The sequence below is a fragment of the Lactuca serriola genome, chromosome 5 (assembly GCF_051521515.1).
Source record: "Lactuca serriola cultivar US96UC23 chromosome 5, Lser_US96UC23_V15, whole genome shotgun sequence".
Classification (NCBI taxonomy): Eukaryota; Viridiplantae; Streptophyta; class Magnoliopsida; order Asterales; family Asteraceae; genus Lactuca; species Lactuca serriola.
In genome coordinates this window covers 41,062,423-41,089,208 of record NC_136412.1, presented here as the reverse complement: position 1 = coordinate 41,089,208, position 26,786 = coordinate 41,062,423, and positions in this window count along the sequence as shown.

Here is a 26,786-nt window from a genome sequence, read left to right as displayed (position 1 = left end):
TCATTGGCTCTATTTCGGAGACAATGTACGGCGATGTTCCGTCCGACAGCAGGATCATCCAGACGATAAAGGAATTCAAGGCGTCTGGTCCTAGGGTTCTAACACAGGAAATGCTCAAGTCAATCCATGACGCTGACAAACCTGTCAACAGGGGAAAAAAGGCGGAAAAAGGGAAGCAAGTGACCAAGGCTCCTAAAGGTCCTTCTCCCAGGAAGAGGAAACAAACCAAACCGGCACAGTCCCCGCAACCGAAGAGAAGGAAGACTCAACCGAAGCGAAAGCTTATCATCGCTTCCTCTTCGAGTGATTCAGAAAATGAGAGTTCGGGTTCGGACGGCTCTCAAAGAGGCGACACCCCTCCCAGAGGAAACACCCCACCCCGATCACCTACCCTAGACATGGAAATTCATGTCTCACCAGTTCCTTCACCTCCTCCAACCATCCCTACTTCCATTCCCACCATAAACCCCTCCACCACCCTACCAAAAACCTCTTTCCCTATACCACCACCCATTTTCACAGATACCACTACCACAACTGCAAAGGTTACAACCAACGTATCTGATACGGGGGTTCATACCAGTGCAACCGAAACACCACCCGTAACCGAACCACCTCAAACCGAAACCCAGCATACAAGCGAACCTACCCATACTCAACCACCACCTGAAACACCACCCACAAACACTCAACCTGAACCTACCCACACCACAACACCCCCAGCTTCACCACCCCCACCATCTCCAGATCATGCCTCTGATGGAGATAACCCATTTCTTGGCGGTGACAACATGACCTTCGATTCGGTCTACTTTAGTCCGTTTCAGGTTCTAAGTGATGATGAGGACGATGCTCCAGTGACAAAGAAGCATCTAAAGGAGCTAAACGAGAAGGTTGACTTACTTCTTGCGTCATCCACCAACTCTCATTCCTCTCTCTCTGAAGCCGCTCTTCAGAAGATTGTTGACGCCTTCTCCAGGGCTCAGCATGATTTTGTTGCTTCAGCCACAGCCGCTATAGACGCCTCCACAAAAGCCTGTGAGGCTGCGACCGCAAAAGTCGATAAACTATTCTCAGACGCCTCTTCCCTATTGAAGTCCTTACAGGAGAGCGCTGATGCCACCAAGACAACTTTGGAACCAATCGTTCAGCAATTGGCCAACTTCGTCTCAACGGAGTTACAGTCATTCGCTACATTACGCCAATCTATCAGCGATGACAACTCGGCCCTTCGTGCCTCCATTGACGAGCGCCTCGCTAAGCTTCAAGAGGATCTCGCAGCTGAAAATTCGTTAATGGACGTTTTAGCGAGCAAAACCACCGCCCTTAAGGTCAAGAGCACTCAGATTTCAAACTATCAGCAACAGCTTGAAGCTCTTCGATCCGAACGGGAGGTTATAAAAACTTGTGTTTCGGATGTACACGCTGCCCTATCTAACATCCTGGAAGCACACGATCCCATTCTCAATCACTCGGTGAGGCGAACCCTTGCTGAGAAACTTACTCCCGCCATGGACCTTCTTAACAAAATCGAAGGCTTACCTAGTTTCGTGTCCACTCCGAAACAAGGGGGAGAAGGGAAGTCCGGATCGAAACCACCTCCTTCCTCAACAGCTGCTCACACAACCGAACCCCCTCCGACTGGTCAAGCTTCGGGTTCGGGTGTGAAGAATAAAGGGAAGAAAACAGCTGAGGAAGAAGATGAAGATGAAGACGACAAGGAAACCATTGCTGACTTGCTTAAACGCAAAAACAGTCGCAATGTGGAAGACGACAATATTCGTGTGGCGCGAGAGGCTGAAGAAGCCGAACGCAAGCAGAAGGAAGCCCACGATCTCCTCGAGAGCAGGAAGACTCTTTTCCCTGCCTAGACTCGGGAGAGAATGATCAAGGAGGCCATAGACACTCCTAGCATCCTATGGCTCGAACCGGTGATATCGTTCGACTGCAATAACTCTGTTGATTCGCAGTTCGATATGCCGTTGACTCGAAAGGCGTTTATCTTCCACGCCTTCTCCAATATTTATGAAGTCCCTCATCCGAACGCTGAGGTCGATAGGGAGCTTATCGAGTTCTATCTGAAAGCTGCTCAACCACAATATCAGACATGGAGCGCTCAGAAGATCGTGAACGTTCGGGTCTTAAAGCCTTATACCGAAGGGAGATTCATCAACGTTCGGTTCAGGGTGATAAGAGGGTCTGCTAGAACCGAACATCTTATATCTTTGGCAGACTTACCAAACTTAAACCCTCATGATTGGATTGTTTTGCACAACATCCTTTTGACGAACGAAGCAGAATATGGTCCTATTATAGACCATCTCAAGAGGATGATTGTTTGTTACATCATGGAGGTTGCCCTTATGGATCAGGAGATTGCCACAGTCTTCAAGAAGAAACCGAAGATAGCTCCTGTGGGATCGGCCAGTGATCTCAATCAAATGAAGATGGGCAAGATCGATCCGAGACGTAATTCGGTCATGTTCACTAGAGCAGAAGGACAGAAATGTCTCTTTGCTTTGGCGGATAAACATCTTTACTCCAATACTTGCCTTGAGCATGTTTTGTCTATCATCCGAAGGTGTAAGGAGAATGCAGCAGACGATGTCAAGTACTTCAACGACATGATCCAATGGTACATCAGATTCAGGCAAACGATACTTTCTCTAATATCTCGTCTGTTTGAGACCGTGAAGAAGAAGGTACCTGGTGCTGCTGCTGGCCCTAGTAAAAAGTGAAGATCTCGCTCCAATTGACGCAAAGGGGGAGATTGTTGAGTTGAAGACTCGTTTGATTGCGTCATTGGGCTCGGCTGTTAGTCCATTAGTTATGTACTCCGGTTTTGGGCCTGTCCATCTGTGAGTTTGCTAGGTTTATTATATAAAGATATGCTTGCATGCATATTAGGTTAACAATTCAGAAGCAACGATTACGATAGCATTGCAGATTTATTTTATTGTTCTTGCAAACCTCCAACCCTCTACAGTTGATGTTCTTGATCGAGCTCTTCTGAGGGTTTTGTTTATAATCATTCGACTCGTTTGATTCATCGTTGAGTTGTTCTTTATTTTGCATTCGTTCTTACTGTTTAAATATTTATTCACCTGTTTAAGATCTAATCGATCTTCAAGATTGAGTTTTAATCTCATCACAGTCGACTCCAGCGGCAAGAGTCCGACTTTGTTATCATTGTGATCAGGTGGCCCATATGAAGGCCCAATGTCCTCTGCTGGCTGCTAGGTCAGTGCAGGCCCCAGCGCCAGCCACTTTGAGACTTACTGACGGAGGTCAAGGTCGAGCAGAGCCTCCAAAGGCTTCAAGGTGTGCTTATCAACTTGTGACTAAGGAGATCAGGTCAAAGCCAGAGGTGTCAGCCGGTGTGTTTTTCTGCCTTCTCTTGTTTATGTTGTGATTACGAGATGTTGTTTCTTGCATGAGATGTTAAAGTTTTGTATGTGCTAGAGAAGAGTTAGTATTGAGGGTTTTTAGAGGGTTGACTCGTGAGAAAGGAAGGTCATGATTCGGGAATTCGGGAACTTTCAGAAGGAACTCAGGTTCCTCAAAATTCGGTGTACTGGTTTGGTTTGATTGAGCAGTGTGTTAGCTTCGCCGCCAGTGGATGGTGGTTAGTGCCCTAAGTGGGGGAGAATTGGAAATTCTCGGATGAGCCGCTGGTTATAGAAGGTTTCCTGACGCGGTTTGAATATTGGTTATTGGAGTGGTGCGATGAGGCGGTTCAGTTATAGTAAGGGCTTTGCATGTGTCATGGATCTTTAAACCAGTAGTGAGGATGTTGTTATGTGATAGCGGCTAGTGGGGTTGTCCCCCAATGGTGGAGATGTCGAGGAAATGCGGCAGGCTATGTATGGGTTGTTGGTTATGCGATCAGTCTCTGAGTATGTATGCATGTTATGAGATAGCGGTGAGCACCGCTAAGGGGTGATGTATAGTGAGGTTCTATCACTGTGGCAATGTTGGATGATGCGTAGGCATGCTTTCAGTCTCCTTGGAAGAGGAGGGGGATAGTGGTTCCAGATTGGAGATTTGGACAGAGGAAAGTCATTTCAAAACCTTGGAAGAGGAGGGGGATAGTCGTTTCAAAATCTTTTACTCTTTTAGAAAAATTGTTTTATTGTGAAAAATTTATCAAATCCTCAGTTTGAGTTCAGATATGCCCGAAGGTGCATCCGAATCCCTCAAACCTAGGCTCTGATACCAACTTGTAACAACGTAAAAATTTAAAACAATTTTCATTTTTCAAACAATATAAAACTCATTCAATATTCTCAGATCTCATATTCAACAAATTTCATCTTGATAAAAACATATCCCAAGATCATAAAATAAATCCTCTGCCAGTGTGTACGGATCACGCCGGCGCCTTCCTGCATTCCTCACTACTATCTGAAACACATAACACACAACACTGTAAGCATAAATGCTTAGTGAGTTCCCCAAAATACCACATACAACACATACGCCACTCGAGGCTACAGTACGACCCTCTGGTCGATGTGTCTCAGCGGGACCTTCCAGTCCCATAACTCGTTGGACCCTCTGGTCCGGTCATAGCTCGTTGGACCCTTCGGTCCGGTCTGTATCGTTGGAACCTTCGGCCCGGTCTGTATCGTTGGACCCTTCGGTCCGGTCTATATCGTTGGACCCTATGGTCTGGTCTATACAACATATAGCATACATATATCACAATGCACACAATCTCATACATACACATAGCACACAAGACCCTCCAGTCTACACATAGATACCACTCTAGGTAATGTATAGTGAGAAGACTCACCTCGGTTAACTCGGATAATCTCGCACACGAATATACTGATCTAGCCTCCGCCTAAACACATAAGCAATATCCTTAAATAAATAATGGCACTCAAAGGCTAGATTAAATCCCTTTCTACAATCCCACAGAAGGGTAAAAGACCATTTTACCCTTTATTGACCCAAAAGTCCAAATGTTGACTAAAACCCTAAAATTCAACAGCAAGTAGTACGCGGGGCGTACCAACTCGTGTACGCGAGGCGTACTCTGACTAACCAGAATCGGGAGGCTCGACCCCTTACGCGACGCGTACTGGGATTACGCCCATCGTAAATCCCAGTTTCCCATTCTCAAAAGTTTGGTCTGAATCAATTAAGACAACGGTTCATATCACAGATATAGGCACTCTGCTGCCTCCTAAACCATAAAGTCGAAACCTTTAGGCCTTTGCATGGCTAAAAAGATTATAACTTCTTCCAACCTCTTATCCCCTTTTCTTATTAAGACCATAACTCATGCATGACTCCATAATGACGACCAAGTTTGGATTTTTATGCATCTACAACACATCCAAAGCTAAAATGGGGCACATCAAAACTTATGGAGACCATTTACTCAAAAAGTCTCCATCTTGGGACAAAACCCTAAGAAATTGGACCATGAAACACAAAACCAAAATGAAGAGGAAAGTTCTGAGCTTTTTACCTCCAAGTGATGCTCCCACCCTTGCAAAGCTCAGATCCAAAGTTTGCACTCCAAGACTAGCTTCCACAATGATCCTCTCTTCTTCTTCTTCATAAACACACAAAGGAACTTCCAAGCTCAAAAGCACACGCACAGGTTAAGAGCGAAGGTTAGCTCTCTCTTAGGGTTCCACTCTCTGAAATGGTGGCTGAGGATAAGGCCATCACATTCCTTATAAAGGGCTCAAGCCACAATTAGGGTTTTGCATCTAGGCCGGTTACGCCCGATGTAACCTTGGCACGCCCAGCGTACCCAACCGGGTCCCCGTCCAACTTAAGCGCATGAGTACACACAACATACTCTTCAGTACGCCCAACGTACTCATTTGACATAACTTTCTTTTAAGGGCTAAACTTGACAACTTGGAAAAGAAGGGTTTAAGAGATGCACCTGAATTTCGGGATGTTATATATTCCATCCTGAGGATGACTGGACCCTATGAATGATTGGACCTGATGTGTTTGATATTCCAACCCGAGGGTTGATTGGGCCAAACATGTGTAGGGATGCGGGGGTATTCCATCCTAGGGATGAGCGAACCCGTCGTAGGCATGCCTGGTATTCCAGCCCGAGGCTGATTGGGCCAGGTGTGAGTGTTGGTTTCGGTAAGAGTATTGTTGTATGTACGTTTGGGTATGAGTTAAAAGAGAGTAAGTGTAGTTGACAGCAGGATAGGACCCGTGGTTCTGTTTTTGGGTCGGAAGCTCGGGTTCCCAGGGATGAGCAGTCCTTTTGATAGCAATGGGAAGAGGACAGGCGATGGTTAGTTTGGGCGGCCTGTCAGGGAGACAGATCCAATCTAACTTTCTAAGTAAAGAGCATTCCCGGGATGTAGATAATTGATACTGCATTTGAATGAGTAAGTATCTGCTCGAGTTGGAGCTCCAGTGGGATTAGCCTCCCTTGGTGGTCGTCATGCTTTAGGGGCATAAATGTGCCTTTCGGGATTTTGGGTAACCAGAGTTGGCAACTGGCGATTTCGAGGGCGAAATCATATTTAAGTGGGGGAGAATAGTAACGTCCCGTTCTAAAAGTAATTATTTATGGATTCCCGAGATCAAGAGTAAGGGCGTTTCGGTCTCTTATGGGCAACGGGTTTCATTCGAGAAGGTTTCGGACCGGGGTGGGTTGCTAGAAGTGTAGGGCTTCTCTCCACCTTTTCGTGGATATAAAGTTCGTCGGAAACGGACTTAGAATAAAGGAGTTATGACACTTTGAAGATATTGATATTTATGGCACTTAATGGAAAAAGTTGACGAGGAAAGCCCATGCATGCATTTGGGACATGCGTGGGTACACCCAACATAGGCTGGGTTACGCCCAGTGTAATAGAGTGAATGACCGCGGGTACAAGGACGCGTACGCCCAGCGTACTAGAGTTACGCCCAACGTATGCTCAGAGTCTTAAAACCCTAATCTTAGGGCCAACCACTATTTAAAGAACATAAGGGATCAACCCTAGCCTCCTTATCTATTCCCTTATCCTCAGAAAAACCCTAGATAGTCGTTCCATCTCCATTGTTGGGTGTGTTGGCCTTGTGGAGCTTATTTTGGCAAAGAAAAGCTTAGAAGAAGAAAGAAGAGGTTGGCAAAGAAGGAAACTTGATGGCTGGAGCTTTTAGATCTGAGATAGCATCATAGCATCACCCTTTGCAACCACTTGAAGGTATAAAGCTTCTTGCTTGACATCTATTTTGTGTAGATCTAACTGTGGTGAAGTTTTGACACCATTTCTTGTCCCAAAAACCCCATTATGATGCATGATGTGTTTTGGTTAAGATGAACTGTCCTTTCAGACCATAGGAGAGGTCTTGAGTGAGAAAAATGAGGTCCCAATGGCTTTGGTTGTCCCATGTATGAAGTAGGAAGGTCTTGATGGGTTAATACCTTGAGTTAAGAGATTTATGGATGTCCAAAAGGATAAGGATTGAGACTTTATGAGTCCTAGGCCCTTTTTGTCACTAGATCTGGCATATGGGCTTAAGTGCTTAAGCCATTAAGCACATGGAAGGATTTTTGGTACAGACGTGTGTACGCCCCGCGTACCAGAGGAGTACGCCCAGCGTACGCCCTCTATTGGATTTTTGATTTTGGGTCGTGAAGTATTGGGCTGTTTATGGGATAGCTGGGCTTGGGGCGTGACTGAACAGTATAGATGGAGTAATTTGGGCCCAATAATTATTATGGACCTTGGATCTAGGCCCGATTAGAAAGGTGGGCCCAATTTAGTAAATTGGGCCAATATTGGGCTTTGCATAAGGACTTGGTTTTGGGACTTGACCCAATACAAGGAAGATGGATTTAATGAGTGTTGTGGGCACTTGGACTAGAAAGTCATGATGGATTCTAATGTGATGATTTTCATGTGATAGTTGGGATTTCAGGTGAGTCAGTGGTCAGAGATTTGTAGGATTTCAGCAGTTGCAAGGTGAGTTATCCTCACTGTACTCAAGGGTCTAAGGCACCAAGGCCGGCCCTTTGAATTGTTGTTTAGAGCTTGTTATGCTTATTTGATGATATACTTGCTAGTATCTTGGTAGATAGGATAATGATATGAGGATATGCTTTGTTAGCTTAGTATCCTAGAGGAATGGATAGTTAAGTGATGGCTAGTTCTGTTGGATCAACACCCTGGTAGTTGGGTAGTGGTTATGAGTATAGACCTGTAGTTGGTCTTGTCTTATATACGCTGGTAGGAGGTTACCTGTGGTATATGCATGTCGAACCGTAGCAGAGGGTATTCCATCCCGATAGGATGATAGGGCCTTAATATGTTGGTTTTGTAGAGTATTATGTGGTTGCCTTTTATGTGTGCATGTTTGCTAGTGTGGGGCATTCCAACCCGATGGTTGTGGGCTAGGAGTATTCCATCTCGGTAGGATGATTGGACTCATAGTAGGTTGGCATTCCAACCCGATGGTTAAGGGGCCTGGGGTATTCCATCCTGAGGGATGATTGGACCCATAGTAGTAGTAGTTACTGTATGTATAAGAAGTTGGGCATTCCAACCTGATGGTTGTGGGCCAGGAGTATTCCATCCCGGTAGGATGATTGGACTCATATTATGTTGGCATTCCAACCCGATGGTTGAGGGGCCTAGGGTATTCCATCTTGTGAGATGATTGGACCCATGGTAGTAATTGTTGTACGTATAGGTGTATGGGCATTCCAACCCGATGGTTGTGGGTCTAGAGTATTCCATCCAGTTAGGATGATTGGGCTCATAGTATGTATCCATTCCAACCCGATGGTTGAGGGCCAGGGGTATTCCAACCGGAAGGTTGATTAGACCCATAGTATGTTGTTCTTTGCTGTATGCGTATGTTTACGTGTGTATGGGTACTTTGGGGGAACTCACTAAGTTTTCGGGCTTACAGTTGTGGTTTATTGTTGTAGGTGCTTCAGGAGATCGTAGCAAGGTGAAGGCGTGATCGTACCGCTCCTCATGTTTTATGATTTATGTGATATGGTTCTGGGGGATACTCTGATGTTTAAACTATTTTGAAAACTATATGTATGAACTCAATGGTTTTTGAATGAAGTAAAATGTTTTAAATTTGTTGAAATTTTTGGTCGTTACACTGCTACTGATCATGGTACCCGAACCATGACATCACCTCTCGATCTGCTACTGATCATGGTAAGTCAACTCGACGAGCTGAGTGAGTCCTAGGTAGAGTTCAGTTGATGCGAGGGGACTCGACGAGTCACATGGGTGCACTCGACGAGTAGGGTCAAATGTGGACTGTTGACTTGAGCATGACTTTTGTTGACTTTGGGGTTTTGGTCAACATAAGTAATAGAGACCTTGGAAGGGTAAAATGGTCTTTTACCCACTTTAGAGAGTTAGAAAGAGAAGGAACCGCCTTCGATGATCTGAGTCGTGAAAAAGAGTTATTATAAGAGATATCCATCCTATGTGTTAGACGGTGGTGAGTTCGAGATTCAAGTGTGAGGATAACTGCTTTCTGCTTTCCAGGTGAGTCTTCTCACTATACTTTACCTAGAGTGGTAATTAGAGTTATGTGATAGAGTATTTTGTATGCTATTTATGTGATGTGATGCACTACATTATTTCTATGTGATTTATGTTGTGTGTGTGTGTTCCAGAGTGTACAAAGTTATGAACGAAAGGTCCACAGAGTTAGGACCAGAAGGTCCACAGAGTTAGGAGCAGAGGGTCCATAGAGTCAGAGGGTCCATAAAGTTATAGCCTCTAGTGGCTAATATGTGTTTTATGTGGTATCTTGGGGAACTCACTAAGCTTTGTGCTTACCGTGTTATGTGTTATGTGTTTCAGGTTCTCAGGATCGCGGGACAGCACCGGTTGATTGTACACACCAAAGAAAGAGTTATGAGGATCCTGGATTATTAATTACTAAAACATGGAGTTATGTTTTGTGAATTGAACAAATGAGATTTAATAAAATGTGTCATGAGGATTTATATGATTTTAAATGAAAATTTTCTTTTGAAAATTTACGTTGTTACAAGTTGGTATGAGGGTCTCCATTTTTCATTCAAACACCTTCAAAACTCTCTCAAAAGAACTCCTCCTTCTTCCTCTAAATTTCGAGATTTGTGGGTATTCTCAAGAGATTGTTCACCAAGATCATCATCTTTGGTAAGTTTTCACTTGGATCTATGGTTTAGCCTCTTGATTTCTTCAAAAATATCTCTTCTTAAACCATAAGATTTCATGAATTATACATCTTTGCTTCATAGAGTTCGAAAATCCTTCAAGGAGCTTGCTAAAGTTGAGATCTTCACTTCATTCTTCATTAAAACCGAATCCAAGCCTCAAAGTGAGTTCATACCCCCTTATTTTCGATTTTTACTTTGTTTTGGGGGAGAATACAAGGTGTTTTGTGTAGATCCATGTGTATATGAATGACTATGTGTGTTTTGATGAATTATTTGGTGATTATGTGTTGTTTACTTCACAAATCTAAATATATGTTAAGAATATGAAGTTTATCACTTGAATCTTCATAAAAACCTTGAGAAAAATATGTGTTATCACATATAATACATGTAAACTTGTAGACTTGGGATTTATACACTTAAAATAGCAAAAACAAGTGTTGTGTACAAACATGGATAACTCAAACTCAAAAATCAGCCTTTGACAGAAAAGTTTTGGTCCAATCTCGAACTGTTTTGACCACCTTAATGGTAATATTTTTGAAAACATTTTTACATGAAAAAAGTTCAGGTTTATACATTTAAAATGACTACTCTCACGTTTTCATACGATGTTTCTACAATTTTTGGCGAATTTTACTAAACAGCCTATCATATTTGAAATAATCTCGGACCAGCTTGTTAAGGTGAGCAGTTTCACACAGGTTTGAGGCCATTAAAAATTATGAGAAAAATTGGGAACAACGTAGACAAAATTTCCAAACTTCCAGAGTTTACGGATCTAAATTTCGACTTACAATGATTTTTCTACAAATTTAAAATTTTCCAACAACCAGGTCAGAAAAGTCAAAAATCAAAAAATGTTTATTTTCACAAAAGCAAGACAAAAATGATATTTTTGATAAAAATGAGTTATAAATGTTATTTTTACCAAAAAGTAGCCATAAATACAAGTTTTGAATATAGTGGGGACTAAAGTGTTATTTTTACTAAGATTGGGCCTTAATTGTAAATTTTTTGGCTTATTGTGCCAAGAGTGTCATTTTTACAAAAAGTAGGTCTTTTATATCATTTTATTAAATAATTGAGCTGAAACTAACAATATAATAACAAACGGGCTAATTAGGCAATTTTCATGTTTATTGGGCCTTAGAGACCCATTAATATGTGTGATAGGTCCTAAATACTATTTATATGTTTATTGGGCCTCATTGACCCATTAACATGTGCGACGGACCTTGGATTCTATTTGTGTGCTATTTGGGCCTGTAAATACCTTACATGTGAAATAGGCCTTAGTTGTCCTTTTACATATATTTCGGGCCCATATTATATAATCTCATTCCTATTGGGCCTTGAAATGACTTACATGTTAGCTGTAACGACTCGTGTCCGGTATGGTAATTCCTTGGTATTTATTTTGAAGTTTTGCAAGAGGGACTCGGCGAGTTCATAGCCTGACTCGCCGAGTAGGGTCGCGACTTCGAGCTCGTGTGAGCCGGGGACTCGGCGAGTCCATATCCCTGACTCGGCGAGTCCATCCGTCTGGGTGAAACCCTAAATCCCCGGGTTGCCCACTATTTAAGTCACCTTATAGCCCCATTCTCGCCTCCCTCACCCTGAGAACACTGTGAGAAAGAACCCTAATCCACCCTTGTGTGAGCTAAGTGTTTTGTGCCATTTTGTGAAGGTTTGAAGAAGGAGAAGAAGAAAGGAGCAAGGAGAAGAGGTGTAGTGCAAAGATCCAAGGGCAAATCTGAGTTATTTGAGGTATTTTCGGATTTTCCCTCTTGTTATATGCTTTAAACCTCCATTAGAGCTCTCCTAGGATCTAGTTGATGCTTGTTCCAAGCCTTATGTTTGCATGAATGCCTTAATAAGTCAAGATATCTTTAGATCTGAATGATTGGGTGTTGTAGAGCCCAGATCTACTGCCTTTTTGGAGTTACTTTGCATATTAACCATAGATCTACCCATTTTGTGCATCTTTTAGCCTTATTTCCCTTATTCATGAGGTTGTACACGTAAAGTTGGAAACTTTACGTGGTAAATCAGCTTATTGGACTCAGATCTATCAATTGCATGTGTTGGATTCAAACAAAATCGAGTAAAAATCAGTTGCATGGCGGCAACTCGGCGAGTCGGGAAGAACGACTCGGCGAGTTGGGTCGCGAGTTCCCGATTCCTTCATTTTCATCAGTGTCGAGTGGATCCAGTGAGTTAGAGAGTGGACTCAGCGAGTTGAGAGTAGACTCAGTGTTGGAGGGACTCGGCGAGTTGTTCATACAACTCGGCGAGTCCAAGGCAATCTTCTTAGACTCAAGAACAACTCGTCGAGTTGTTCTTATGACTCGGCGAGTCGGATGAAGATTGTCTGAGTTCTTGGATCGAATGAGTACTCGTCGAGTCGATGCCATACTCGACGAGTAGCAGCGAGTAGGGTCGAGGAATGAGAACAGGGACTCGGCGAGTTAGCGGCCCAACTCGGCGAGTCAGGTCAACTGTGGGTTGACTTTGTCCGAGGGTTGACTTTGACCAAGGGTAAAAGAGTCATTTTACCCAGTGCAGTGTTTAGTATTTGATTGAGTGTGTTTATGGATTTGTAGCCGGGGAGATACCGGAGCAGCAGCAGTTAGCCCTCAGAGCTTTTCACTCAGCAGCCAGTTCACGAGGTGAGTTTCCCTTCAGTAGGAACGGGTCTACGGCCACAATGCCGGCCCGTGTAATTATCAGTAGTTCCGGTCTTTAGTTTGATGTAGTAGCTAGCTGGCTTGACGTCTTTGTGATTCAAGCATATTTGTGTTATGTGTTCTGGACTTCGGTCCGATGCAGTATGCAGTATGTGTGAATATAATAGTTGTTATGTGATATGCTATGTCATGATCAGTCAGTTCCGGACTTCGGTCCGATGCAGTTAGTTCCGGACTTCGGTCCGATGCAGTCAGTTCCGGACTTCGGTCCGATGCAGTCAGTCCCGGACTTCGGTCCGATGCAGTTAGTTCCGGACTCCGGTCCGATGCAGTTAGTTCCGGACTCTGGTCCGATGCAGGGGACAAGGTCCCAGTCAGTTCCGGACTTCGGTCCGATGCAGCTAGTTCCAGACTTCGGTCTGATGCAGTGGGCAAGGCCCAGTATGTGATTTATATGTATTGTATGGTATGTGGTAGTTTGGGGGAGCTCACTAAGCTTCGTGCTTACAGTTTCAGTTTTGGTTTCAGGTACTTCCGCTTGTAGAGGGAAGAGCTCGGGATGATGGCATCGCATACACTCCAGCTTCAGCTTTTATCCTGGGAGTTGATTTGGTTCTTGATTTTTATATAACATGGATATGATACAGTTTTCCGCACAGTGTTTTTATTATTATTTTGAGATACATCATGTATGGTTTATGATATGACACTCAGATTATGGTTTTTGGTTATGTTGAAAAACGAAATTTTTGGGTCGTATTTTTGGGTCGTTTCATTAGCGATGCCTCAGTGGCTCACTTACATGGTTCATTGGGCCTGAAATGAGTTTTATACGTTTTTCTTCACGTAAATTCAATTAAGGATCTAGTGAGACTTGTTGGTTGACACCTATCGAGTGTATGATCGTAGCTTGTAGTTATAACCAGAGTCTCTTGGAAGGAGAGCGCGATTTTGTGTATAGATCTATATGGTGGTGACGCCCCACACCTGAACTGTTCGCTACAGTTAGACTAGACTAGTCTAGGGTGACAAATCGTACCTTAAACAAGTCAGCGTCTTCCAGACGTTAAGACAGGCGAAATTGTCATTATCAAGTATGGTTGTAACGGCTCACTTAGAGGAATTAACACTATAAATTTACGGAAGACCATTCTTTTCTTTTCTTCTTTGGATTTCTTAGAAGCATACATGTACTGGTACTCAATCTCGAGGGTTGGTACGACAACATTCTCTTTTACGGACAACATAAGGTTGTCTGGGAGACCATTATCTTTTCTCTTTGGAATACTCAGGAACATACTCATACTGGTACTCAACCTTGAGGGTTGGTATGGCAGCATTCTCTTTTACGGACAACATTGGGTTGTCTGGGGCATTCTCTTTACACTCTCCTTACGATTTCAGTACTATTGTTATACATTCTAATTAAACATTAACACACATGCATTTATACAAGATCGGATACAAACATACTACACTGTTTTTAGAAAATATAGGATTTTCTGGTGGTTTCAAATTTGTAAAAATCATTTTCACAAACATGCTTATGAACTCACCAACATTTTTATGTTGATTTTTTTTTAAAAGTAACTTGTATTCTTAGGAAACCAATGAAGCAAGTTGGGACGAACAAACTAATGTATGTTTTGTTATATTTCTATTTCATCAGACTTTAATTATTTTGGCATGTAATATTCAAATACAATACTCGATGTAAACAATGAATGTTGTTATATTACATGTGTAATGATGATGATGTTAAGTTTCAATTATATAATCTGTAATGATACTACAATAGTGGAGTCATGCTCAAGCCCCCTGATGTGTGTAAAACCAACTAGTTTTAATCCTACTAACTTAGACACAAAATAAACACACGAAAGGCAGTGTACCTATCGATTAGTAATATAGTTCAAGCAAGTAGGGTATCGAACACAGGGGACGGTAAACAATTAAAATAAATGCTAATATTATCTAAATAAAAAAAATAACAAAAAGGGGGTTTTCTCTAGTTTTACAAGACTAGAAACTTAATTAGAATAACCAACACACAAATTAACTAACTAGCAACTAAAACAATTAATTACCAACTAAATTCAACAGTAAAGAGGACTTCTGTTTAGGTACGACTCATTTGTTCCCATGGATGATTTTAATGTATCGGATTAATTCTTCATTGGCTACCGATTAAGATAATTAGGTTCACGTTCGCTATTCCTAATTCTTAGAAAACAAATTAACTCAAGCAATGGCCAGTTGTCTAAATTAACGGGTTTCCTAGATTATTGATTCGGGTTAAGTAAGACTTGTAGTGGTTAACTAAATTGACCCTTCAATCAACCTATTGCTGATGTTCATCAAACAATCTCACACATTAACTTACCTATCTTCTAGTTAATTCTAGTTTCACATTCGTTATTCCTAGACATACAACTATGTGGTCACAATAAATCATATGAAATTAATAACTAAGAGATGTTCATACAACTTAATTACCGATTTATTAACAGAAGAATAGTTATTGTCAACACATAAGGTTCTTTAACAAGCTTAACTAAACATAATTACCAATTAAAATTAATCCTACTCAAATAATCAATCCATGTTCACAAAATTGTCTACCCTAACAGAAGAATAAGTTTTTAGCTCATGATTGCAGTAAACATAAACTCAAAAACGAAATCAAAGTATGTAAACATGATTCAAATCAAAAAGTTACTAAGAATAAACCAAAATTGTCTTGATTCTCTTCACAATTGAATGTAGGGTTGATTCTTCAGTTCCTCATGACCTAGCAGCACTTCCAATCGTTTCTCAGCCTCCTAGGGTTTCTCTCCATCCTATGATATCGATCTGAAAGTCCCTTTATATAGATTTTCACAAAACAGAGGCTACTCGGCGAGTCCAGTGACCTACTCGGCGAGTCCGTCACTTAAAACCCGTGCACGGCAAGTCAGCGCGTCCAGAATCGCGAAACTTCTGACCAACTCGGCGAGTAATCGACCCTACTCGCCGAGTACGTTTCGAATCAGCATTTTCTCAAAACACGAAAGTCGTCCGAAATTGTGTCTACTTTTCAGAACATTTTGAATCTCGTCAATCGGAGTTACGGTTTATGAGATATGGCCAAAACACTGACGAGGGGTGAAGCTGTCCAGCAACGTCCTTCTTTCTTCAAAATCCAAGATCCAAGCGTCCAATCGCCAATTCCGCTTCATTTTCCACCCGAGCATTTCTTTGTTATTGAAAATGAAATATTTAAGCTAATTAAGCACCTTTTGTTCATTAAATGAGACAAAAACAACATAAAGTATTAAGATAATGCATGAATTTTATAACTAAATATGCTCATATCAAAATACCCCACACTTGACTTTTGCTTGCCCCCAAGCAAAACTGAATTTTAGTACACTAATATTACATAAGACAATCCCAATCGAACCCAGCCATTATGCCAAGACCGCAACGCATGCATTTGTGTCTATAATTTTCCTAATAACCCCCCATACTCCAAATACTCACAATCCTCATAAACATTCGCCCACTTTTTTCCGAACAACGCTCATTTTATGCATCCCTCCGAATCCATCCTCAGAAAACCTCTTAACCTCAAGGTATTTTTGGTTGAGCAACCCAAGCATACATAATCTAGACAATTACAATTTATGATACCACTATGGAGCCCTTTTGAATTCTTCACTTCCTTGATAATTTGATCTTTGATCTCTTTGAATTCACCACCTTTATTGTTTGATTTTTGGTATCTTCAACTTTTTGAATCTTCGGAATTTCGATCTTTTGATCTTCACTTTGATTGCTCCAAAATTCTTACAACTTGTCTTGCAATTCTCTCTCTCTTTTTTTTAACATGTAACTCACTTTTTTCACTCAAAACCCTAAATGCTTAAGCAGGGGCGCTCAACTTCAACCTTTATTGGTTAACAATAATAATTTTCCTGGATACATTTCTGGTACACGATGCTAAACATATTGCATCCTTCAAACTAAGCGAGGTCATGTTTTTGTCCCATGATTTCACTGGAATAAGGAAGCTACAAATGCACTAGAACGTATATAGGCTCAACTAAACATTTGGGTCTTCATGCAATCATCAAATATAATACTAGCATGATCCCTAATTTCTTTACCAAAATTTTCTAACTTAGCCCTAGCAATTTTAATGCACAATTTTCAAAATTAACTAAAATTTCAAGATTTTCGAATTTTAACTAAAATTTTAACTAATATAACCAACCCCTACCCCACACTTAATTTTTGCAATGTCCTCATTGCATATTATGCATGATAAAGAACAATAAAAATAAGAAGAGAATTGGAACAAACTCCCCTGGGATAGTAGTGGCGAGGTTGATATCTCTTCTCTTCAGCTCCATCTTCAATTGAATTTAGACATGGGAACAGCTCATCCATGTCTTGGGTGTCAAAGTCTCATGTGGTATAGCCTTTATAAAAGCTCCAAATATAAGGGAAAAACTCTTGGAAATGCTCGGAAAATGATCTTCAAAGAATAGAACCAATGCCCATATCAAATGTCATCAAATCTTCAGCTCAAAAGTAAGAAGAATGAGCGACTCGTCGAGTAAGTATGTAAACACGCCGAGTTGAAGCATAAATGGCAGAAGAATCATGAATTTTCACATGGACTCGGCGAGTCCATAAGATGCACTCGACGAGTAGACCGCTGTGTGACAAAAAATTTATTCTGCCCAAGTCCGTTTCTGATGTATGGGGGTTATATAAACTAATAATTATTCCCTCATTTTTCTTCAGGGAATAAACACTCTATAACCCTTCTATCAATTGGACTCATAACTTGACTCAAAACTTCGTTTCCTCTCTTGCCTAGACTCGATTTCTCGCTTCGTTAGCCTTGACTCTAGACCCTCACATGCATCCTTACACTCAAACTGAAAAGATCAAAAACAAAAACCAAGTAATAAAAAAAACATAAAAAAAATCCTAAATTATCCTTAAACACTAGAAGTTTAGAAAGAAAAAGAAAAGAAAACTCTAATGACGGGTTGCCTCCCGCAAGCGCTTCTTTTTGTGCGAGTCTTGAGCTGGACTCCCAACTTAATAAACTTCCAATAAAATCAATGTCATTCCATCCATTGCATTAAATATTTTCTTTTGACCAATGTGTAAAATTTGGCTTGTTTCTTCTAAAATTGGCCAAACAAGCTCGAATTCATGAAACCCAACAATCTTGACAAGGGTTGGAACCGGTTGGATACTAATCAAAAACGAATCGTGCCTCAGAACTTTCTCCAAAGTTGGAGTCGTCACCCCGCGCTTCGAAACACAAACTGAAAATACAGGGGGCCATGTCGTGGTAATGGTCAAACTACAGCTTGGTTCCTGCAATTCAGCTTGTTCTTGTTCTTCGTCTGACCTCTCTGCCAGCAATCTTTCCAGCTCCTTCAAATCTCTTTCTGGATTAAATTCTTCATCTTGTAAATCTAGCTCTTGTGACTCAAATTTTTCTTGATCGTTAGACAAGAAGTTATCTAACCATCTATCAAATTTCTTCAAATCTTCATCCGAGTCATAATCCTCATCTTCCTGCACTACTTCCTCAAGAAAAGCATCAAAAGCATCGAGATTTGGAAAATACATAACAAATAAAAATAAAGATAAAAATTAAACTAAATAAAAAAAATAATCAATAAAATAAAACCGATAACAATTAGCAAATAAAATTAACTATTTGAACCGTTCCCCGGCAACGGCGCCAAAAACTTGATGTGTGTAAAACCAACTAGTTTTAATCCTACTAACTTAGACACAAAATAAACACACGAAAGGCAGTGTACCTATCGATTAGTAATATAGTTCAAGCAAGTAGGGTATCGAACACAGGGGACGGTAAACAATTAAAATAAATGCTAATATTATCTAAATAAAAAAAAAATAACAAAAAGGGGGTTTTCTCTAGTTTTACAAGACTAGAAACTTAATTAGAATAACCAACACACAAATTAACTAACTAGCAACTAAAACAATTAATTACCAACTAAATTCAATAGTAAAGAGGACTTCTGTTTAGGTACGACTCATTTGTTCCCATGGATGATTTTAATGTATCGGATTAATTCTTCATTGGCTACCGATTAAGATAATTAGGTTCACGTTCGCTATTCCTAATTCTTAGAAAACAAATTAACTCAAGCAATGGCCAGTTGTCTAAATTAACGGGTTTCCTAGATTATTGATTCGGGTTAAGTAAGACTTGTAGTGGTTAACTAAATTGACCCTTCAATCAACCTATTGCTGATGTTCATCAAACAATCTCACACATTAACTTACCTATCTTCTAGTTAATTCTAGTTTCACATTCGTTATTCCTAGACATACAACTATGTGGTCACAATAAATCATATGAAATTAATAACTAAGAGATGTTCATACAACTTAATTACCGATTTATTAACAGAAGAATAGTTATTGTCAACACATAAGGTTATTTAACAAGCTTAACTAAACATAATTACCAATTAAAATTAATCCTACTCAAATAATCAATCCATGTTCACAAAATTGTCTACCCTAACAGAAGAATAAGTTTTTAGCTCATGATTGCAGTAAACATAAACTCAAAAACGAAATCAAAGTATGTAAACATGATTCAAATCAAAAAGTTACTAAGAATAAACCAAAATTGTCTTGATTCTCTTCACAATTGAATGTAGGGTTGATTCTTCAGTTCCTCACGACCTAGCAGCACTTCCAATCGTTTCTCAGCCTCCTAGGGTTTCTCTCCATCCTATGATATCGATCTGAAAGTCCCTTTATATAGATTTTCACAAAACAGAGGCTACTCGGCGAGTCCAGTGACCTACTCGGCGAGTCCGTCACTTAAAACCCGTGCACGGCAAGTCAGCGCGTCCAGAATCGCGAAACTTCTGACCAACTCGGCGAGTAATCGACCCTACTCGCCGAGTACGTTTCGAATCAGCATTTTCTCAAAACACGAAAGTCGTCCGAAATTGTGTCTACTTTTCAGAACATTTTGAATCTCGTCAATCGGAGTTACGGTTTATGAGATATGGCCAAAACACTGACGAGGGGTGAAGCTGTCCAGCAACGTCCTTCTTTCTTCAAAATCCAAGATCCAAGCGTCCAATCGCCAATTCCGCTTCATTTTCCACCCGAGCATGTCTTTGTTATTGAAAATGAAATATTTAAGCTAATTAAGCACCTTTTGTTCATTAAATGAGACAAAAACAACATAAAGTATTAAGATAATGCATGAATTTTATAACTAAATATGCTCATATCAAAATACCCCACACTTGACTTTTGCTTGCCCCCAAGCAAAACTGAATTTTAGTACACTAATATTACATAAGACAATCCCAATCGAACCCAGCCATTATGCCAAGACCGCAACGCATGCATTTGTGTCTATAATTTTCCTAATAACCCCCCATACTCCAAATACTCACAATCCTCATAAACATTCGCCCACTTTTTTCCGAACAACGCTCATTTTATGCATCCCTCCGAATCCATCCTCAGAAAACCTCTTAACCTCAAGGTATTTTTGGTTGAGCAACCCAAGCATACATAATCTAGACAATTACAATTTATGATACCACTATGGAGCCCTTTTGAATTCTTCACTTCCTTGATAATTTGATCTTTGATCTCTTTGAATTCACCACCTTTATTGTTTGATTTTTGGTATCTTCAACTTTTTGAATCTTCGGAATTTCGATCTTTTGATCTTCACTTTGATTGCTCCAAAATTCTTACAACTTGTCTTGCAATTCTCTCTCTCTTTTTTTTAACATGTAACTCACTTTTTTCACTCAAAACCCTAAATGCTTAAGCAGGGGCGCTCAACTTCAACCTTTATTGGTTAACAATAATAATTTTCCTGGATACATTTCTGGTACACGATGCTAAACATATTGCATCCTTCAAACTAAGCGAGGTCATGTTTTTGTCCCATGATTTCACTGGAATAAGGAAGCTACAAATGCACTAGAACGTATATAGGCTCAACTAAACATTTGGGTCTTCATGCAATCATCAAATATAATACTAGCATGATCCCTAATTTCTTTACCAAAATTTTCTAACTTAGCCCTAGCAATTTTAATGCACAATTTTCAAAATTAACTAAAATTTCAAGATTTTCGAATTTTAACTAAAATTTTAACTAATATAACCAACCCCTACCCCACACTTAATTTTTGCAATGTCCTCATTGCATATTATGCATGATAAAGAACAATAAAAATAAGAAGAGAATTGGAACAAACTCCCCTGGGATAGTAGTGGCGAGGTTGATATCTCTTCTCTTCAGCTCCATCTTCAATTGAATTTAGACATGGGAACAGCTCATCCATGTCTTGGGTGTCAAAGTCTCATGTGGTATAGCCTTTATAAAAGCTCCAAATATAAGGGAAAAACTCTTGGAAATGCTCGGAAAATGATCTTCAAAGAATAGAACCAATGCCCATATCAAATGTCATCAAATCTTCAGCTCAAAAGTAAGAAGAATGAGCGACTCGTCGAGTAAGTATGTAAACACGCCGAGTTGAAGCATAAATGGCAGAAGAATCATGAATTTTCACATGGACTCGGCGAGTCCATAAGATGCACTCGACGAGTAGACCGCTGTGTGACAAAAAATTTATTCTGCCCAAGTCCGTTTCTGATGTATGGGGGTTATATAAACTAATAATTATTCCCTCATTTTTCTTCAGGGAATAAACACTCTATAACCCTTCTATCAATTGGACTCATAACTTGACTCAAAACTTCGTTTCCTCTCTTGCCTAGACTCGATTTCTCGCTTCGTTAGCCTTGACTCTAGACCCTCACATGCATCCTTACACTCAAACTGAAAAGATCAAAAACAAAAACCAAGTAATAAAAAAAACATAAAAAAAATCCTAAATTATCCTTAAACACTAGAAGTTTAGAAAGAAAAAGAAAAGAAAACTCTAATGACGGGTTGCCTCCCGCAAGCGCTTCTTTTTGTGCGAGTCTTGAGCTGGACTCCCAACTTAATAAACTTCCAATAAAATCAATGTCATTCCATCCATTGCATTAAATATTTTCTTTTGACCAATGTGTAAAATTTGGCTCGTTTCTTCTAAAATTGGCCAAACAAGCTCGAATTCATGAAACCCAACAATCTTGACAAGGGTTGGAACCGGTTGGATACTAATCAAAAACGAATCGTGCCTCAGAACTTTCTCCAAAGTTGGAGTCGTCACCCCGCGCTTCGAAACACAAACTGAAAATACAGGGGGCCATGTCGTGGTAATGGTCAAACTACAGCTTGGTTCCTGCAATTCAGCTTGTTCTTGTTCTTCGTCTGACCTCTCTGCCAGCAATCTTTCCAGCTCCTTCAAATCTCTTTCTGGATTAAATTCTTCATCTTGTAAATCTAGCTCTTGTGACTCAAATTTTTCTTGATCGTTAGACAAGAAGTTATCTAACCATCTATCAAATTTCTTCAAATCTTCATCCGAGTCATAATCCTCATCTTCCTGCACTACTTCCTCAAGAAAAGCATCAAAAGCATCGAGATTTGGAAAATACATAACAAATAAAAATAAAGATAAAAATTAAACTAAATAAAAAAAATAATCAATAAAATAAAACCGATAACAATTAGCAAATAAAATTAACTATTTGAACCGTTCCCCGGCAACGGCGCCAAAAACTTGATGTGTGTAAAACCAACTAGTTTTAATCCTACTAACTTAGACACAAAATAAACACACGAAAGGCAGTGTACCTATCGATTAGTAATATAGTTCAAGCAAGTAGGGTATCGAACACAGGGGACGGTAAACAATTAAAATAAATGCTAATATTATCTAAATAAAAAAAAAATAACAAAAAGGGGGTTTTCTCTAGTTTTACAAGACTAGAAACTTAATTAGAATAACCAACACACAAATTAACTAACTAGCAACTAAAACAATTAATTACCAACTAAATTCAATAGTAAAGAGGACTTCTGTTTAGGTACGACTCATTTGTTCCCATGGATGATTTTAATGTATCGGATTAATTCTTCATTGGCTACCGATTAAGATAATTAGGTTCACGTTCGCTATTCCTAATTCTTAGAAAACAAATTAACTCAAGCAATGGCCAGTTGTCTAAATTAACGGGTTTCCTAGATTATTGATTCGGGTTAAGTAAGACTTGTAGTGGTTAACTAAATTGACCCTTCAATCAACCTATTGCTGATGTTCATCAAACAATCTCACACATTAACTTACCTATCTTCTAGTTAATTCTAGTTTCACATTCGTTATTCCTAGACATACAACTATGTGGTCACAATAAATCATATGAAATTAATAACTAAGAGATGTTCATACAACTTAATTACTGATTTATTAACAGAAGAATAGTTATTGTCAACACATAAGGTTCTTTAACAAGCTTAACTAAACATAATTACCAATTAAAATTAATCCTACTCAAATAATCAATCCATGTTCACAAAATTGTCTACCCTAACAGAAGAATAAGTTTTTAGCTCATGATTGCAGTAAACATAAACTCAAAAACGAAATCAAAGTATGTAAACATGATTCAAATCAAAAAGTTACTAAGAATAAACCAAAATTGTCTTGATTCTCTTCACAATTGAATGTAGGGTTGATTCTTCAGTTCCTCACGACCTAGCAGCACTTCCAATCGTTTCTCAGCCTCCTAGGGTTTCTCTCCATCCTATGATATCGATTTGAAAGTCCCTTTATATAGATTTTCACAAAACAGAGGCTACTCGGCGAGTCCAGTGACCTACTCGGCGAGTCCGTCACTTAAAACCCGTGCACGGCAAGTCAGCGCGTCCAGAATCGCGAAACTTCTGACCAACTCGGCGAGTAATCGACCCTACTCGCCGAGTACATTTCGAATCAGCATTTTCTCAAAACACGAAAGTCGTCCGAAATTGTGTCTACTTTTCAGAACATTTTGAATCTCGTCAATCGGAGTTACGGTTTATGAGATATGGCCAAAACACTGACGAGGGGTGAAGCTGTCCAGCAACGTCCTTCTTTCTTCAAAATCCAAGATCCAAGCGTCCAATCGCCAATTCCGCTTCATTTTCCACCCGAGCATGTCTTTGTTATTGAAAATGAAATATTTAAGCTAATTAAGCACCTTTTGTTCATTAAATGAGACAAAAACAACATAAAGTATTAAGATAATGCATGAATTTTATAACTAAATATGCTCATATCAAAATACCCCACACTTGACTTTTGCTTGCCCCCAAGCAAAACTGAATTTTAGTACACTAATATTACATAAGACAATCCCAATCGAACCCAGCCATTATGCCAAGACCGCAACGCATGCATTTGTGTCTATAATTTTCCTAATAACCCCCCATACTCCAAATACTCACAATCCTCATAAACATTCGCCCACTTTTTTCCGAACAATGCTCATTTTATGCATCCCTCCGAATCCATCCTCAGAAAACCTCTTAACCTCAAGGTATTTTTGGTTGAGCAACCCAAGCATACATAATCTAGACAATTACAATTTATGATACCACTATGGAGCCCTTTTGAATTCTTCACTTCCTTGATAATTTGATCTTTGATCTCTTTGAATTCACCACCTTTATTGTTTGATTTTTGGTATCTTCAACTTTTTGAATCTTCGGAATTTTGATCTTTTGATCTTCACTTTGATTGCTCCAAAATTCTTACAACTTGTCTTGCAATTCTCTCTCTCTTTTTTTTAACATGTAACTCACTTTTTTCACTCAAAACCCTACATGCTTAAGCAGGGGCGCTCAACTTCAACCTTTATTGGTTAACAATAATAATTTTCCTGGATACATTTCTGGTACACGATGCTAAACATATTGCATCCTTCAAACTAAGCGAGGTCATGTTTTTGTCCCATGATTTCACTGGAATAAGGAAGCTACAAATGCACTAGAACGTATATAGGCTCAACTAAACATTTGGGTCTTCATGCAATCATCAAATATAATACTAGCATGATCCCTAATTTCTTTACCAAAATTTTCTAACTTAGCCCTAGCAATTTTAATGCACAATTTTCAAAATTAACTAAAATTTCAAGATTTTCGAATTTTAACTAAAATTTTAACTAATATAACCAACCCCTACCCCACACTTAATTTTTGCAATGTCCTCATTGCATATTATGCATGATAAAGAACAATAAAAATAAGAAGAGAATTGGAACAAACTCCCCTGGGATAGTAGTGGCGAGGTTGATATCTCTTCTCTTCAGCTCCATCTTCAATTGAATTTAGACATGGGAACAGCTCATCCATGTCTTGGGTGTCAAAGTCTCGTGTGGTATAGCCTTTATAAAAGCTCCAAATATAAGGGAAAAACTCTTGGAAATGCTCGGAAAATGATCTTCAAAGAATAGAACCAATGCCCATATCAAATGTCATCAAATCTTCAGCTCAAAAGTAAGAAGAATGAGCAACTCGTCGAGTAAGTATGTAAACACGCCGAGTTGAAGCGTAAATGGCAGAAGAATCATGAATTTTCACATGGACTCGGCGAGTCCATAAGATGCACTCGACGAGTAGACCACTGTGTGACAAAAAATTTATTCTGCACAAGTCCGTTTCTGATGTATGGGGGTTATATAAACTAATAATTATTCCCTCATTTTTCTTCAGGGAATAAACACTCTATAACCCTTCTATCAATTGGACTCATAACTTGACTCAAAACTTCGTTTCCTCTCTTGCCTAGACTCGATTTCTCGCTTCGTTAGCCTTGACTCTAGACCCTCACATGCATCCTTACACTCAAACTGAAAAGATCAAAAACAAAAACCAAGTAATAAAAAAAACATAAAAAAAATCCTAAATTATCCTTAAACACTAGAAGTTTAGAAAGAAAAAAAAAAAGAAAACTCTAATGACGGGTTGCCTCCCGCAAGCGCTTCTTTTTGTGCGAGTCTTGAGCTGGACTCCCAACTTAATAAACTTCCAATAAAATCAATGTCATTCCATCCATTGCATTAAATATTTTCTTTTGACCAATGTGTAAAATTTGGCTCGTTTCTTCTAAAATTGGCCAAACAAGCTCGAATTCATGAAACCCAACAATCTTGACAATGGTTGGAACCGGTTGGATACTAATCAAAAACGAATCGTGCCTCAGAACTTTCTCCAAAGTTGGAGTCGTCACCCCGCGCTTCGAAACACAAACTGAAAATACAGGGGGCCATGTCGTGGTAATGGTCAAACTACAGCTTGGTTCCTGCAATTCAGCTTGTTCTTGTTCTTCGTCTGACCTCTCTGCCAGCAATCTTTCCAGCTCCTTCAAATCTCTTTCTGGATTAAATTCTTCATCTTGTAAATCTAGCTCTTGTGACTCAAATTTTTCTTGATCGTTAGACAAAAAGTTATCTAACCATCTATCAAATTTCTTCAAATCTTCATCCGAGTCATAATCCTCATCTTCCTGCACTACTTCCTCAAGAAAAGCATCAAAAGCATCGAGATTTGGAAAAGACATAACAAATAAAAATAAAGATAAAAATTAAACTAAATAAAAAAAATAATCAATAAAATAAAACCGATAACAATTAGCAAATAAAATTAACTATTTGAACCGTTCCCCGGCAACGGCGCCAAAAACTTGATGTGTGTAAAACCAACTAGTTTTAATCCTACTAACTTAGACACAAAATAAACACACGAAAGGCAGTGTACCTATCGATTAGTAATATAGTTCAAGCAAGTAGGGTATCGAACACAGGGGACGGTAAACAATTAAAATAAATGCTAATATTATCTAAATAAAAAAAAATAACAAAAAGGGGGTTTTCTCTAGTTTTACAAGACTAGAAACTTAATTAGAATAACCAACACACAAATTAACTAACTAGCAACTAAAACAATTAATTACCAACTAAATTCA